Raw genomic sequence first — 16,860 nt, 5'->3', positions numbered from 1 at the left:
CAAATCTAAACCTAACCCCAAATCTAAACCAAAAATCTAAACCTAACCCCAAATCTAAACCTAACCCCAAATCTAAACCTTAAATCTAAACCTAACCCCAAATCTAAACCTATAATCTAAACCTAACCCCAAATCTAAACCTAAAATCTAAACCTAACCCCAAATCTAAACCTAACCCCAAATCTAAACGTAAAATCTAAACCTAACCCCAAATCCAAACCTAAAATCTAAACCTAACCCCAAATCTAAACCTAAAATCTAAACCTAACCCCAAATCTAAACCTAAAATCTAAACCTAACCCCAAATCTACACCTAACCCCAAATCTAAACCTAAAATCTAAACCTAACCCCAAATCTAAACCTAAAATCTAAACCTAACCCCAAATCTAAACCTAACCCCATATCTAAACCTAAAATCTAAACCTAACCCCAAATCTAAACCAAAAATCTAAACCTAACCCCAAATCTAAACCTATAACCCCAAATCTAAACCTAAAATCTAAACCTAACCCCAAATCTAAGCCTTACCCCAAATATAAACCTAAAATCTAAACCTAAAATCTAAACCTAACCCCAAATCTAAACCTAAAATCTAAACCTAACCCCAAATCTAAACCTAAAATCTAAACCTAACCCCAAATCCAAACCTAAAATCTAAACCTAACCCCAAATCTAAACCTAAAATCTAAACCTAACCCCAAATCTAAACCTAAAATCTAAACCTAACCCCAAATCTAAACCTAAAATCTAAACCTAACCCCAAATCTAAACCTAACCCCATATCTAAACCTAAAATCTAAACCTAACCCCAAATCTAAACCTAAAATCTAAACCTAACCCCAAATATAAACCTAAAATCTAAACCTAACCCCAAATCTAAACCTAAAATCTAAACCTAATCCCAAATCTAAACCTAAAATCTAAACCTAACCCCAAATCTAAACCTAAAATCTAAACCTAACCCCAAATCTAAACCTAACCCCATATCTAAACTTAAAATCTAAACCTAACCCCAAATCTAAACCTAACCCCAAATCTAAACCTAAAATCTAAACCTAACCCCAAATCTAAACCTAAAATCTAAACCTAACCCCAAATCTAAACCTAACCCCAAATCTAAACCTAAAATCTAAACCTAACCCCAAATCTACACCTAACCCCAAATCTAAACCTAAAATCTAAACCTAACCCCAAATCTAAACCTGAAATCTAAACCTAACCCCAAATCTAAACCTAAAATCTAAACCTAACTCCAAATCTAAACCTAACCCCAAATCTAAACCTAAAATCTAAACCTAACCCCAAATCTAAACATAACCCCAAATCTAAACCTAAAATTTAAACCTAACCCCAAGTCTAAACCTAACCCCAAATCTAAACCTAAAATCTAAACCTTACCCCAAATATAAACCTAAAATCTAAACCTAACCCCAAATCTAAACCTAAAATCTAAACCTAACCCCAAATCTAAACCTAAAATCTAAACCTCACCCCAAATCTAAACCTAAAATCTAAACCTAACCCCAAATCTAAACCTAAAATCTAAACCTAACCCCAAATCTAAACCTAAAATCTAAACCTAAAATCTAAACCTAACCCCAAATCTAAACCTAAAATCTAAACCTAACCCCAAATCTAAACCTAACCCCAAATCTAAACCTAAAATCTAAACCTAACCCCAAATCTAAACCTAACCCCAAATCTAAACCTAAAATCCAAACCTAACGCCAAATCTAAACCTAAAATCTAAACCTAACTCCAAATCTAAACCTAACCCCAAATCTAAACCTTAAATCTAAACCTAACCCCAAATCTAAACCTAAACACATATCTAAACCTAAAATCTAAACCTAACCCCAAATCTAAACCTAAAATCTAAACCTAACCCCAAATCTAAACCTAACCCCAAATCTAAACCTAAAATCTAAACCTAACCCCAAATCTAAACCTTACCCCAAATATAAACCTAAAATCTAAACCTAACCCCAAATCTAAACCTAAAATCTAAACCTAAAATCTAAACCTAACCCCAAATCTAAACCTAACCCCAAATCTAAACCTAAAATCTAAACCTAACCCCAAATCTAAACCTAAAATCTAAACCTAACCCCAAATCTAAACCTAACCCCAAATCTAAACCTAAATCTAAACCTAACCCCAAATCTAAACCTAACCCCAAATCCAAACCTAAAATCTAAACCTAACCCCAAATCTAAACCTAAAATCTAAACCTAACCCCAAACCTAAACCTAAAATCTAAACCTAACCCCAAATCTAAACCTAACCCCAAATCTAAACCTAAAATCTAAACCTAACCCCAAATCTAAACCTAAAATCTAAACCTAAAATCTAAACCTAACCCCAAATCTAAACCTAAAATCTAAACCTAACCCCAAATCTAAACCTAACCCCAAATCTAATCCTAAAATATAAACCTAACCCCAAATCTAAACCTAACCCCATATCTAAACATAAAATCTAAACCTAAACCCAAATCTAAACCTAAAATCTAAACCTAACCCGAAATCTAAACCTAACCCCAAATCTAAACCTAAAATCTAAACCTAAGCCCAAATGTAAACCTTACCCCAAATCTAAACCTAAAATCTAAACCTAACCCCAAATCTAAACCTAAAATCTAAACCTAACCCCAAATCTAAACCTAAAATCTAAACCTAACCCCAAATCTAAACCTAACCCCAAATCTAAACCTAAAATCTAAACCTAACCCCAAATCTAAACCTAAAATCTAAACCTAAACCCAAATCTAAACCTAACCCCATATCTAAACATAAAATCTAAACCTAACCCCAAATCTAAACCTAAAATCTAAACCTAACCCCAAATCTAAACCTAACCCCAAATCTAAACCTAAAATTTAAACCTAACCCCAAATCTAAACCTAAAATCTAAACCTAACCCCAAATCTAAACCTAACCCCAAATCTAAACCTAAAATCTAAACCTAACCCCAAATCTAAACCTTACCCCAAATATAAACCTAAAATCTAAACCTAACCCCAAATCTAAACCTAAAATCTAAACCTAACCCCAAATCTAAACCTAAAATTTAAACCTAACCCCAAATCTAAACCTAAAATCTAAACCTAAAATCTAAACCTAACCCCAAATCTAAACCTAAAATCTAAACCTAACCCCAAATCTAAACCTAAAATCTAAACCTAACCCCAAATCTAAACCTAAAATCTAAACCTAACCCCAAATCTAAACCTAACCCCAAATCTAAACCAAAAATCTAAACCTAACCCCAAATCTAAACCTAACCCCAAATCTAAACCTTAAATCTAAACCTAACCCCAAATCTAAACCTATAATCTAAACCTAACCCCAAATCTAAACCTAAAATCTAAACCTAACCCCAAATCTAAACCTAACCCCAAATCTAAACGTAAAATCTAAACCTAACCCCAAATCCAAACCTAAAATCTAAACCTAACCCCAAATCTAAACCTAAAATCTAAACCTAACCCCAAATCTAAACCTAAAATCTAAACCTAACCCCAAATCTACACCTAACCCCAAATCTAAACCTAAAATCTAAACCTAACCCCAAATCTAAACCTAAAATCTAAACCTTACCCCAAATATAAACCTAACCCCATATCTAAACCTAAAATCTAAACCTAACCCCAAATCTAAACCAAAAATCTAAACCTAACCCCAAATCTAAACCTAACCCCAAATCTAAACCTAAAATCTAAACGTAACCCCAAATCTAAGCCTTACCCCAAATATAAACCTAAAATCTAAACCTAAAATCTAAACCTAACCCCAAATCTAAATCTAAAATCTAAACCTAACCCCAAATCTAAACCTAAAATCTAAACCTAACCCCAAATCCAAACCTAAAATCTAAACCTAACCCCAAATCTAAACCTAAAATCTAAACCTAACCCCAAATCTAAACCTAAAATCTAAACCTAACCCCAAATCTAAACCTAAAATCTAAACCTAACCCCAAATCTAAACCTAACCCCATATCTAAACCTAAAATCTAAACCTAACCCCAAATCTAAACCTAACCCCAAATCTAAACCTAAAATCTAAACCTAACCCCAAATCTAAACCTAAAATCTAAACCTAACCCCAAATCTAAACCTAACCCCAAATCTAAACCTAAAATCTAAACCTAACCCCAAATCTACACCTAACCCCAAATCTAAACCTAAAATCTAAACCTAACCCCAAATCTAAACCTGAAATCTAAACCTAACTCCAAATCTAAACCTAAAATCTAAACCTAACTCCATATCTAAACCTAACCCCAAATCTAAACCTAAAATCTAAACCTAACCCCAAATCTAAACATAACCCCAAATCTAAACCTAAAATTTAAACCTAACCCCAAGTCTAAACCTAACCCCAAATCTAAACCTAAAATCTAAACCTTACCCCAAATATAAACCTAAAATCTAAACCTAACCCCAAATCTAAACCTAAAATCTAAACCTAACCCCAAATCTAAACCTAAAATCTAAACCTCACCCCAAATCTAAACCTAAAATCTAAACCTAACCCCAAATCTAAACCTAAAATCTAAACCTAACCCCAAATCTAAACCTAAAATCTAAACCTAAAATCTAAACCTAACCCCAAATCTAAACCTAAAATCTAAACCTAACCCCAAATCTAAACCTAACCCCAAATCTAAACCTAAAATCTAAACCTAACCCCAAATCTAAACCTAACCCCAAATCTAAACCTAAAATCCAAACCTAACGCCAAATCTAAACCTAAAATCTAAACCTAACTCCAAATCTAAACCTAACCCCAAATCTAAACCTTAAATCTAAACCTAACCCCAAATCTAAACCTAAACACATATCTAAACCTAAAATCTAAACCTAACCCCAAATCTAAACCTAAAATCTAAACCTAACCCCAAATCTAAACCTAACCCCAAATCTAAACCTAAAATCTAAACCTAACCCCAAATCTAAACCTTACCCCAAATATAAACCTAAAATCTAAACCTAACCCCAAATCTAAACCTAAAATCTAAACCTAAAATCTAAACCTAACCCCAAATCTAAACCTAAAATCTAAACCTAACCCCAAATCTAAACCTAACCCCAAATCTAAACCTAAAATCTAAACCTAACCCCAAATCTAAACCTAAAATCTAAACCTAACCCCAAATCTAAACCTAACCCCAAATCTAAACCTAAATCTAAACCTAACCCCAAATCTAAACCTAACCCCAAATCCAAACCTAAAATCTAAACCTAACCCCAAATCTAAACCTAAAATCTAAACCTAACCCCAAACCTAAACCTAAAATCTAAACCTAACCCCAAATCTAAACCTAACCCCAAATCTAAACCTAAAATCTAAACCTAACCCCAAATCTAAACCTAAAATCTAAACCTAAAATCTAAACCTAACCCCAAATCTAAACCTAAAATCTAAACCTAACCCCAAATCTAAACCTAACCCCAAATCTAATCCTAAAATATAAACCTAACCCCAAATCTAAACCTAACCCCAAATCTAAACCTAAAATCTAAACCTAACCGCAAATCTAAACTTAAAATCTAAACCTAACCCCAAATCTAAACCTAAAATCTAAACCTAACCCCAAATCTAAACCTAAAATCTAAACCTAAAATCTAAACCTAACCCCAAATCTAAACCTAAAATCTAAACCTAACCCCAAATCTAAACCTAAAATCTAAACCTAACCCCAAATCTAAACCTAACCCCAAATCTAAACCTAAAATCTAAACCTAACCCCAAATCTAAACCTAAAATCTAAACCCAACCCCAAATCTAAACCTAACCCCATATCTAAACATAAAATCTAAACCTAAACCCAAATCTAAACCTAAAATCTAAACCTAACCCGAAATCTAAACCTAACCCCAAATCTAAACCTAAAATCTAAACCTAAGCCCAAATGTAAACCTTACCCCAAATCTAAACCTAAAATCTAAACCTAACCCCAAATCTAAACCTAAAATCTAAACCTAACCCCAAATCTAAACCTAAAATCTAAACCTAACCCCAAATCTAAACCTAAAATCTAAACCTAACCCCAAATCTAAACCTAACCCCAAATCTAAACCTAAAATCTAAACCTAACCCCAAATCTAAACCTAAAATCTAAACCTAAACCCAAATCTAAACCTAACCCCATATCTAAACATAAAATCTAAACCTAAACCCAAATCTAAACCTAAAATCTAAACCTAACCCGAAATCTAAACCTAACCCCAAATCTAAACCTAAAATCTAAACCTAAGCCCAAATGTAAACCTTACCCCAAATCTAAACCTAAAATCTAAACCTAACCCCAAATCTAAACCTAAAATCTAAACCTAACCCCAAATCTAAACCTAAAATCTAAACCTAACCCCAAATCTAAACCTAAAATCTAAACCTAACCCCAAATCTAAACCTAAAATCTAAACCTAACCCCAAATCTAAACCTAAAATCTAAACCTAACCCCAAATCTAAACCTAACCCCAAATCTAAACCTAAAATCTAAACCTAACCCCAAATCTAAACCTAAAATCTAAACCTAACCCCAAATCTAAACCTAAAATCTAAACCTAACCCCAAATCTAAACCTAACCCCAAATCTAAACCTAAAATCTAAACCTAACCCCAAATCTACACCTAACCCCAAATCTAAACCTAAAATCTAAACCTAACCCCAAATCTAAACCTGAAATCTAAACCTAACTCCATATCTAAACCTAAAATCTAAACCTAACTCCATATCTAAACCTAACCCCAAATCTAAACCTAAAATCTAAACCTAACCCCAAATCTAAACATAACCCCAAATCTAAACCTAAAATTTAAACCTAACCCCAAGTCTAAACCTAACCCCAAATCTAAACCTAAAATCTAAACCTTACCCCAAATATAAACCTAAAATCTAAACCTAACCCCAAATCTAAACCTAAAATCTAAACCTAACCCCAAATCTAAACCTAAAATCTAAACCTCACCCCAAATCTAAACCTAAAATCTAAACCTAACCCCAAATCTAAACCTAAAATCTAAACCTAACCCCAAATCTAAACCTAAAATCTAAACCTAAAATCTAAACCTAACCCCAAATCTAAACCTAAAATCTAAACCTAACCCCAAATCTAAACCTAACCCCAAATCTAAACCTAAAATCTAAACCTAACCCCAAATCTAAACCTAACCCCAAATCTAAACCTAAAATCCAAACCTAACGCCAAATCTAAACCTAAAATCTAAACCTAACTCCAAATCTAAACCTAACCCCAAATCTAAACCTTAAATCTAAACCTAACCCCAAATCTAAACCTAAACACATATCTAAACCTAAAATCTAAACCTAACCCCAAATCTAAACCTAAAATCTAAACCTAACCCCAAATCTAAACCTAACCCCAAATCTAAACCTAAAATCTAAACCTAACCCCAAATCTAAACCTTACCCCAAATATAAACCTAAAATCTAAACCTAACCCCAAATCTAAACCTAAAATCTAAACCTAAAATCTAAACCTAACCCCAAATCTAAACCTAAAATCTAAACCTAACCCCAAATCTAAACCTAACCCCAAATCTAAACCTAAAATCTAAACCTAACCCCAAATCTAAACCTAAAATCTAAACCTAACCCCAAATCTAAACCTAACCCCAAATCTAAACCTAAATCTAAACCTAACCCCAAATCTAAACCTAACCCCAAATCCAAACCTAAAATCTAAACCTAACCCCAAATCTAAACCTAAAATCTAAACCTAACCCCAAACCTAAACCTAAAATCTAAACCTAACCCCAAATCTAAACCTAACCCCAAATCTAAACCTAAAATCTAAACCTAACCCCAAATCTAAACCTAAAATCTAAACCTAAAATCTAAACCTAACCCCAAATCTAAACCTAAAATCTAAACCTAACCCCAAATCTAAACCTAACCCCAAATCTAATCCTAAAATATAAACCTAACCCCAAATCTAAACCTAACCCCAAATCTAAACCTAAAATCTAAACCTAACCGCAAATCTAAACTTAAAATCTAAACCTAACCCCAAATCTAAACCTAAAATCTAAACCTAACCCCAAATCTAAACCTAAAATCTAAACCTAAAATCTAAACCTAACCCCAAATCTAAACCTAAAATCTAAACCTAACCCCAAATCTAAACCTAAAATCTAAACCTAACCCCAAATCTAAACCTAACCCCAAATCTAAACCTAAAATCTAAACCTAACCCCAAATCTAAACCTAAAATCTAAACCCAACCCCAAATCTAAACCTAACCCCATATCTAAACATAAAATCTAAACCTAAAATCTAAACCTAACCCCAAATCTAAACCTAAAATCTAAACCTAACCCCAAATCTAAACCTAAAATCTAAACCTAAAATCTAAACCTAACCCCAAATCTAAACCTAAAATCTAAACCTAACCCCAAATCTAAACCTAACCCCAAATCTAAACCTAAAATCTAAACCTAACCCCAAATCTAAACCTAACCCCAAATCTAAACCTAAAATCCAAACCTAACGCCAAATCTAAACCTAAAATCTAAACCTAACTCCAAATCTAAACCTAACCCCAAATCTAAACCTAAAATCTAAACCTAACCCCAAATCTAAACCTAAACACATATCTAAACCTAAAATCTAAACCTAACCCCAAATCTAAACCTAAAATCTAAACCTAACCCCAAATCTAAACCTAACCCCAAATCTAAACCTAAAATCTAAACCTAACCCCAAATCTAAACCTTACCCCAAATATAAACCTAAAATCTAAACCTAACCCCAAATCTAAACCTAAAATCTAAACCTAAAATCTAAACCTAACCCCAAATCTAAACCTAAAATCTAAACCTAACCCCAAATCTAAACCTAACCCCAAATCTAAACCTAAAATCTAAACCTAACCCCAAATCTAAACCTAAAATCTAAACCTAACCCCAAATCTAAACCTAACCCCAAATCTAAACCTAAATCTAAACCTAACCCCAAATCTAAACCTAACCCCAAATCCAAACCTAAAATCTAAACCTAACCCCAAATCTAAACCTAAAATCTAAACCTAACCCCAAACCTAAACCTAAAATCTAAACCTAACCCCAAATCTAAACCTAACCCCAAATCTAAACCTAAAATCTAAACCTAACCCCAAATCTAAACCTAAAATCTAAACCTAAAATCTAAACCTAACCCCAAATCTAAACCTAAAATCTAAACCTAACCCCAAATCTAAACCTAACCCCAAATCTAATCCTAAAATATAAACCTAACCCCAAATCTAAACCTAACCCCAAATCTAAACCTAAAATCTAAACCTAACCGCAAATCTAAACTTAAAATCTAAACCTAACCCCAAATCTAAACCTAAAATCTAAACCTAACCCCAAATCTAAACCTAAAATCTAAACCTAAAATCTAAACCTAACCCCAAATCTAAACCTAAAATCTAAACCTAACCCCAAATCTAAACCTAAAATCTAAACCTAACCCCAAATCTAAACCTAACCCCAAATCTAAACCTAAAATCTAAACCTAACCCCAAATCTAAACCTAAAATCTAAACCCAACCCCAAATCTAAACCTAACCCCATATCTAAACATAAAATCTAAACCTAAACCCAAATCTAAACCTAAAATCTAAACCTAACCCGAAATCTAAACCTAACCCCAAATCTAAACCTAAAATCTAAACCTAAGCCCAAATGTAAAACTTACCCCAAATCTAAACCTAAAATCTAAACCTAACCCCAAATCTAAACCTAAAATCTAAACCTAACCCCAAATCTAAACCTAAAATCTAAACCTAACCCCAAATCTAAACCTAAAATCTAAACCTAACCCCAAATCTAAACCTAACCCCAAATCTAAACCTAAAATCTAAACCTAACCCCAAATCTAAACCTAAAATCTAAACCTAAACCCAAATCTAAACCTAACCCCATATCTAAACATAAAATCTAAACCTAAACCCAAATCTAAACCTAAAATCTAAACCTAACCCGAAATCTAAACCTAACCCCAAATCTAAACCTAAAATCTAAACCTAAGCCCAAATGTAAACCTTACCCCAAATCTAAACCTAAAATCTAAACCTAACCCCAAATCTAAACCTAAAATCTAAACCTAACCCCAAATCTAAACCTAAAATCTAAACCTAACCCCAAATCTAAACCTAAAATCTAAACCTAACCCCAAATCTAAACCTAAAATCTAAACCTAACCCCAAATCTAAACCTAAAATCTAAACCTAACCCCAAATCTAAACCTAACCCCAAATCTAAACCTAAAATCTAAACCTAACCCCAAATCTAAACCTAACCCCAAATCTAAACCTAAAATCTAAACCTAACCCCAAATCTAAACCTAAAATCTAAACCTAAAATCTAAACCTAACCCCAAATCTAAACCTAAAATCTAAACCTAACCCCAAATCTAAACCTAACCCCATATCTAAACCTAAAATCTAAACCTAAAATCTAAACCTAACCCCAAATCTAAACCTAACCCCAAATCTAAACCTAAAATCTAAACCTAACCCCAAATCTAAACCTAACCACATATCTAAACCTAAAATTTAAACCTAACCCCAAATCTAAACCTAAAATCTAAACCTAACCCCAAATCTAAACCTAACCCCAAATCTAAACCTAAAATCTAAACCTAACCCCAAATCTAAACCTAAAATCTAAATGCAACCCCAAATCTAAACCTAACCCCATATCTAAACATAAAATCTAAACCTAAACCCAAATCTAAACCTAAAATCTAAACCTAACCCGAAATCTAAACCTAACCCCAAATCTAAACCTAAAATCTAACCTAAGCCCAAATGTAAACCTTACCCCAAATCTAAACCTAAAATCTAAACCTAACCCCAAATCTAAACCTAAAATCTAAACCTAACCCCAAATCTAAACCTAAAATCTAAACCTAACCCCAAATCTAAACCTAACCCCAAATCTAAACCTAAAATCTAAACCTAACCCCAAATCTAAACCTAAAATCTAAACCTAAACCCAAATCTAAACCTAACCCCATATCTAAACATAAAATCTAAACCTAACCCCAAATCTAAACCTAAAATCTAAACCTAACCCCAAATCTAAACCTAACCCCAAATCTAAACCTAAAATTTAAACCTAACCCCAAATCTAAACCTAAAATCTAAACCTAACCCCAAATCTAAACCTAACCCCAAATCTAAACCTAAAATCTAAACCTAACCCCAAATCTAAACCTTACCCCAAATATAAACCTAAAATCTAAACCTAACCCCAAATCTAAACCTAAAATCTAAACCTAACCCCAAATCTAAACCTAAAATTTAAACCTAACCCCAAATCTAAACCTAAAATCTAAACCTAAAATCTAAACCTAACCCCAAATCTAAACCTAAAATCTAAACCTAACCCCAAATCTAAACCTAAAATCTAAACCTAACCCCAAATCTAAACCTAAAATCTAAACCTAACCCCAAATCTAAACCTAACCCCAAATCTAAACCAAAAATCTAAACCTAACCCCAAATCTAAACCTAACCCCAAATCTAAACCTTAAATCTAAACCTAACCCCAAATCTAAACCTATAATCTAAACCTAACCCCAAATCTAAACCTAAAATCTAAACCTAACCCCAAATCTAAACCTAACCCCAAATCTAAACGTAAAATCTAAACCTAACCCCAAATCCAAACCTAAAATCTAAACCTAACCCCAAATCTAAACCTAAAATCTAAACCTAACCCCAAATCTAAACCTAAAATCTAAACCTAACCCCAAATCTACACCTAACCCCAAATCTAAACCTAAAATCTAAACCTAACCCCAAATCTAAACCTAAAATCTAAACCTAACCCCAAATCTAAACCTAACCCCATATCTAAACCTAAAATCTAAACCTAACCCCAAATCTAAACCAAAAATCTAAACCTAACCCCAAATCTAAACCTAACCCCAAATCTAAACCTAAAATCTAAACCTAACCCCAAATCTAAGCCTTACCCCAAATATAAACCTAAAATCTAAACCTAAAATCTAAACCTAACCCCAAATCTAAACCTAAAATCTAAACCTAACCCCAAATCTAAACCTAAAATCTAAACCTAACCCCAAATCCAAACCTAAAATCTAAACCTAACCCCAAATCTAAACCTAAAATCTAAACCTAACCCCAAATCTAAACCTAAAATCTAAACCTAACCCCAAATCTAAACCTAAAATCTAAACCTAACCCCAAATCTAAACCTAACCCCATATCTAAACCTAAAATCTAAACCTAACCCCAAATCTAAACCTAACCCCAAATCTAAACCTAAAATCTAAACCTAACCCCAAATCTAAACCTAAAATCTAAACCTAACCCCAAATCTAAACCTAAAATCTAAACCTAACCCCAAATCTAAACCTAACCCCAAATCTAAACCTAAAATCTAAACCTAACCCCAAATCTACACCTAACCCCAAATCTAAACCTAAAATCTAAACCTAACCCCAAATCTAAACCTGAAATCTAAACCTAACTCCAAATCTAAACCTAAAATCTAAACCTAACTCCATATCTAAACCTAACCCCAAATCTAAACCTAAAATCTAAACCTAACCCCAAATCTAAACATAACCCCAAATCTAAACCTAAAATTTAAACCTAACCCCAAGTCTAAACCTAACCCCAAATCTAAACCTAAAATCTAAACCTTACCCCAAATATAAACCTAAAATCTAAACCTAACCCCAAATCTAAACCTAAAATCTAAACCTCACCCCAAATCTAAACCTAAAATCTAAACCTAACCCCAAATCTAAACCTAAAATCTAAACCTAACCCCAAATCTAAACCTAAAATCTAAACCTAAAATCTAAACCTAACCCCAAATCTAAACCTAAAATCTAAACCTAACCCCAAATCTAAACCTAACCCCAAATCTAAACCTAAAATCTAAACCTAACCCCAAATCTAAACCTAACCCCAAATCTAAACCTAAAATCCAAACCTAACGCCAAATCTAAACCTAAAATCTAAACCTAACTCCAAATCTAAACCTAACCCCAAATCTAAACCTTAAATCTAAACCTAACCCCAAATCTAAACCTAAACACATATCTAAACCTAAAATCTAAACCTAACCCCAAATCTAAACCTAAAATCTAAACCTAACCCCAAATCTAAACCTAACCCCAAATCTAAACCTAAAATCTAAACCTAACCCCAAATCTAAACCTTACCCCAAATATAAACCTAAAATCTAAACCTAACCCCAAATCTAAACCTAAAATCTAAACCTAAAATCTAAACCTAACCCCAAATCTAAACCTAAAATCTAAACCTAACCCCAAATCTAAACCTAACCCCAAATCTAAACCTAAAATCTAAACCTAACCCCAAATCTAAACCTAAAATCTAAACCTAACCCCAAATCTAAACCTAACCCCAAATCTAAACCTAAATCTAAACCTAACCCCAAATCTAAACCTAACCCCAAATCCAAACCTAAAATCTAAACCTAACCCCAAATCTAAACCTAAAATCTAAACCTAACCCCAAACCTAAACCTAAAATCTAAACCTAACCCCAAATCTAAACCTAACCCCAAATCTAAACCTAAAATCTAAACCTAACCCCAAATCTAAACCTAAAATCTAAACCTAAAATCTAAACCTAACCCCAAATCTAAACCTAAAATCTAAACCTAACCCCAAATCTAAACCTAACCCCAAATCTAATCCTAAAATATAAACCTAACCCCAAATCTAAACCTAACCCCAAATCTAAACCTAAAATCTAAACCTAACCGCAAATCTAAACTTAAAATCTAAACCTAACCCCAAATCTAAACCTAAAATCTAAACCTAACCCCAAATCTAAACCTAAAATCTAAACCTAAAATCTAAACCTAACCCCAAATCTAAACCTAAAATATAAACCTAACCCCAAATCTAAACCTAAAATCTAAACCTAACCCCAAATCTAAACCTAACCCCAAATCTAAACCTAAAATCTAAACCTAACCCCAAATCTAAACCTAAAATCTAAACCCAACCCCAAATCTAAACCTAACCCCATATCTAAACATAAAATCTAAACCTAAACCCAAATCTAAACCTAAAATCTAAACCTAACCCGAAATCTAAACCTAACCCCAAATCTAAACCTAAAATCTAAACCTAAGCCCAAATGTAAACCTTACCCCAAATCTAAACCCAAAATCTAAACCTAACCCCAAATCTAAACCTAAAATCTAAACCTAACCCCAAATCTAAACCTAAAATCTAAACCTAACCCCAAATCTAAACCTAAAATCTAAACCTAACCCCAAATCTAAACCTAACCCCAAATCTAAACCTAAAATCTAAACCTAACCCCAAATCTAAACCTAAAATCTAAACCTAAACCCAAATCTAAACCTAACCCCATATCTAAACATAAAATCTAAACCTAAACCCAAATCTAAACCTAAAATCTAAACCTAACCCGAAATCTAAACCTAACCCCAAATCTAAACCTAAAATCTAAACCTAAGCCCAAATGTAAACCTTACCCCAAATCTAAACCTAAAATCTAAACCTAACCCCAAATCTAAACCTAAAATCTAAACCTAACCCCAAATCTAAACCTAAAATCTAAACCTAACCCCAAATCTAAACCTAAAATCTAAACCTAACCCCAAATCTAAACCTAAAATCTAAACCTAACCCCAAATCTAAACCTAAAATCTAAACCTAACCCCAAATCTAAACCTAACCCCAAATCTAAACCTAAAATCTAAACCTAACCCCAAATCTAAAACTAACCCCAAATCTAAACCTAAAATCTAAACCTAACCCCAAATCTAAACCTAAAATCTAAACCTAAAATCTAAACCTAACCCCAAATCTAAACCTAAAATCTAAACCTAACCCCAAATCTAAACCTAACCCCATATCTAAACCTAAAATCTAAACCTAAAATCTAAACCTAACCCCAAATCTAAACCTAACCCCAAATCTAAACCTAAAATCTAAACCTAACCCCAAATCTAAACCTAACCACATATCTAAACCTAAAATTTAAACCTAACCCCAAATCTAAACCTAAAATCTAAACCTAACCCCAAATCTAAACCTAACCCCAAATCTAAACCTAAAATCTAACCTAAGCCCAAATGTAAACCTTACCCCAAATCTAAACCTAAAATCTAAACCTAACCCCAAATCTAAACCTAAAATCTAAACCTAACCCCAAATCTAAACCTAAAATCTAAACCTAACCCCAAATCTAAACCTAACCCCAAATCTAAACCTAAAATCTAAACCTAACCCCAAATCTAAACCTAAAATCTAAACCTAAACCCAAATCTAAACCTAACCCCATATCTAAACATAAAATCTAAACCTAACCCCAAATCTAAACCTAAAATCTAAACCTAACCCCAAATCTAAACCTAACCCCAAATCTAAACCTAAAATTTAAACCTAACCCCAAATCTAAACCTAAAATCTAAACCTAACCCCAAATCTAAACCTAACCCCATATCTAAACCTAAAATCTAAACCTAACCCCAAATCTAAACCTAACCCCAAATCTAAACCTAAAATTTAAACCTAACCCCAAGTCTAAACCTAACCCCAAATCTAAACCTAAAATCTAAACCTAACCCCAAATCTAAACCTAAAATCTAAACCTAACCCCAAATCTAAACCTAAAATCTAAACCTAACCCCAAATCTAAACCTAACCCCATATCTAAACCTAAAATCTAAACCTAACCCCAAATCTAAACCTAACCCCAAATCTAAACCTAAAATCTAAACCTAACCCCAAATCTAAACCTAAAATCTAAACCTAACCCCAAATCTAAACCTAAAATCTAAACCTAACCCCAAATCTAAACCTAACCCCAAATCTAAACCTAAAATCTAAACCTAACCCCAAATCTACACCTAACCCCAAATCTAAACCTAAAATCTAAACCTAACCCCAAATCTAAACCTGAAATCTAAACCTAACTCCAAATCTAAACCTAAAATCTAAACCTAACTCCATATCTAAACCTAACCCCAAATCTAAACCTAAAATCTAAACCTAACCCCAAATCTAAACATAACCCCAAATCTAAACCTAAAATTTAAACCTAACCCCAAGTCTAAACCTAACCCCAAATCTAAACCTAAAATCTAAACCTTACCCCAAATATAAACCTAAAATCTAAACCTAACCCCAAATCTAAACCTAAAATCTAAACCTCACCCCAAATCTAAACCTAAAATCTAAACCTAACCCCAAATCTAAACCTAAAATCTAAACCTAACCCCAAATCTAAACCTAAAATCTAAACCTAAAATCTAAACCTAACCCCAAATCTAAACCTAAAATCTAAACCTAACCCCAAATCTAAACCTAACCCCAAATCTAAACCTAAAATCTAAACCTAACCCCAAATCTAAACCTAACCCCAAATCTAAACCTAAAATCCAAACCTAACGCCAAATCTAAACCTAAAATCTAAACCTAACTCCAAATCTAAACCTAACCCCAAATCTAAACCTTAAATCTAAACCTAACCCCAAATCTAAACCTAAACACATATCTAAACCTAAAATCTAAACCTAACCCCAAATCTAAACCTAAAATCTAAACCTAACCCCAAATCTAAACCTAACCCCAAATCTAAACCTAAAATCTAAACCTAACCCCAAATCTAAACCTTACCCCAAATATAAACCTAAAATCTAAACCTAACCCCAAATCTAAACCTAAAATCTAAACCTAAAATCTAAACCTAACCCCAAATCTAAACCTAAAATCTAAACCTAACCCCAAATCTAAACCTAACCCCAAATCTAAACCTAAAATCTAAACCTAACCCCAAATCTAAACCTAAAATCTAAAC

Source organism: Patagioenas fasciata, chromosome 9 (genome assembly GCF_037038585.1).
Source record: "Patagioenas fasciata isolate bPatFas1 chromosome 9, bPatFas1.hap1, whole genome shotgun sequence".
Taxonomy (NCBI): Eukaryota; Metazoa; Chordata; class Aves; order Columbiformes; family Columbidae; genus Patagioenas; species Patagioenas fasciata.
This window is presented reverse-complemented; position numbering follows the sequence as displayed.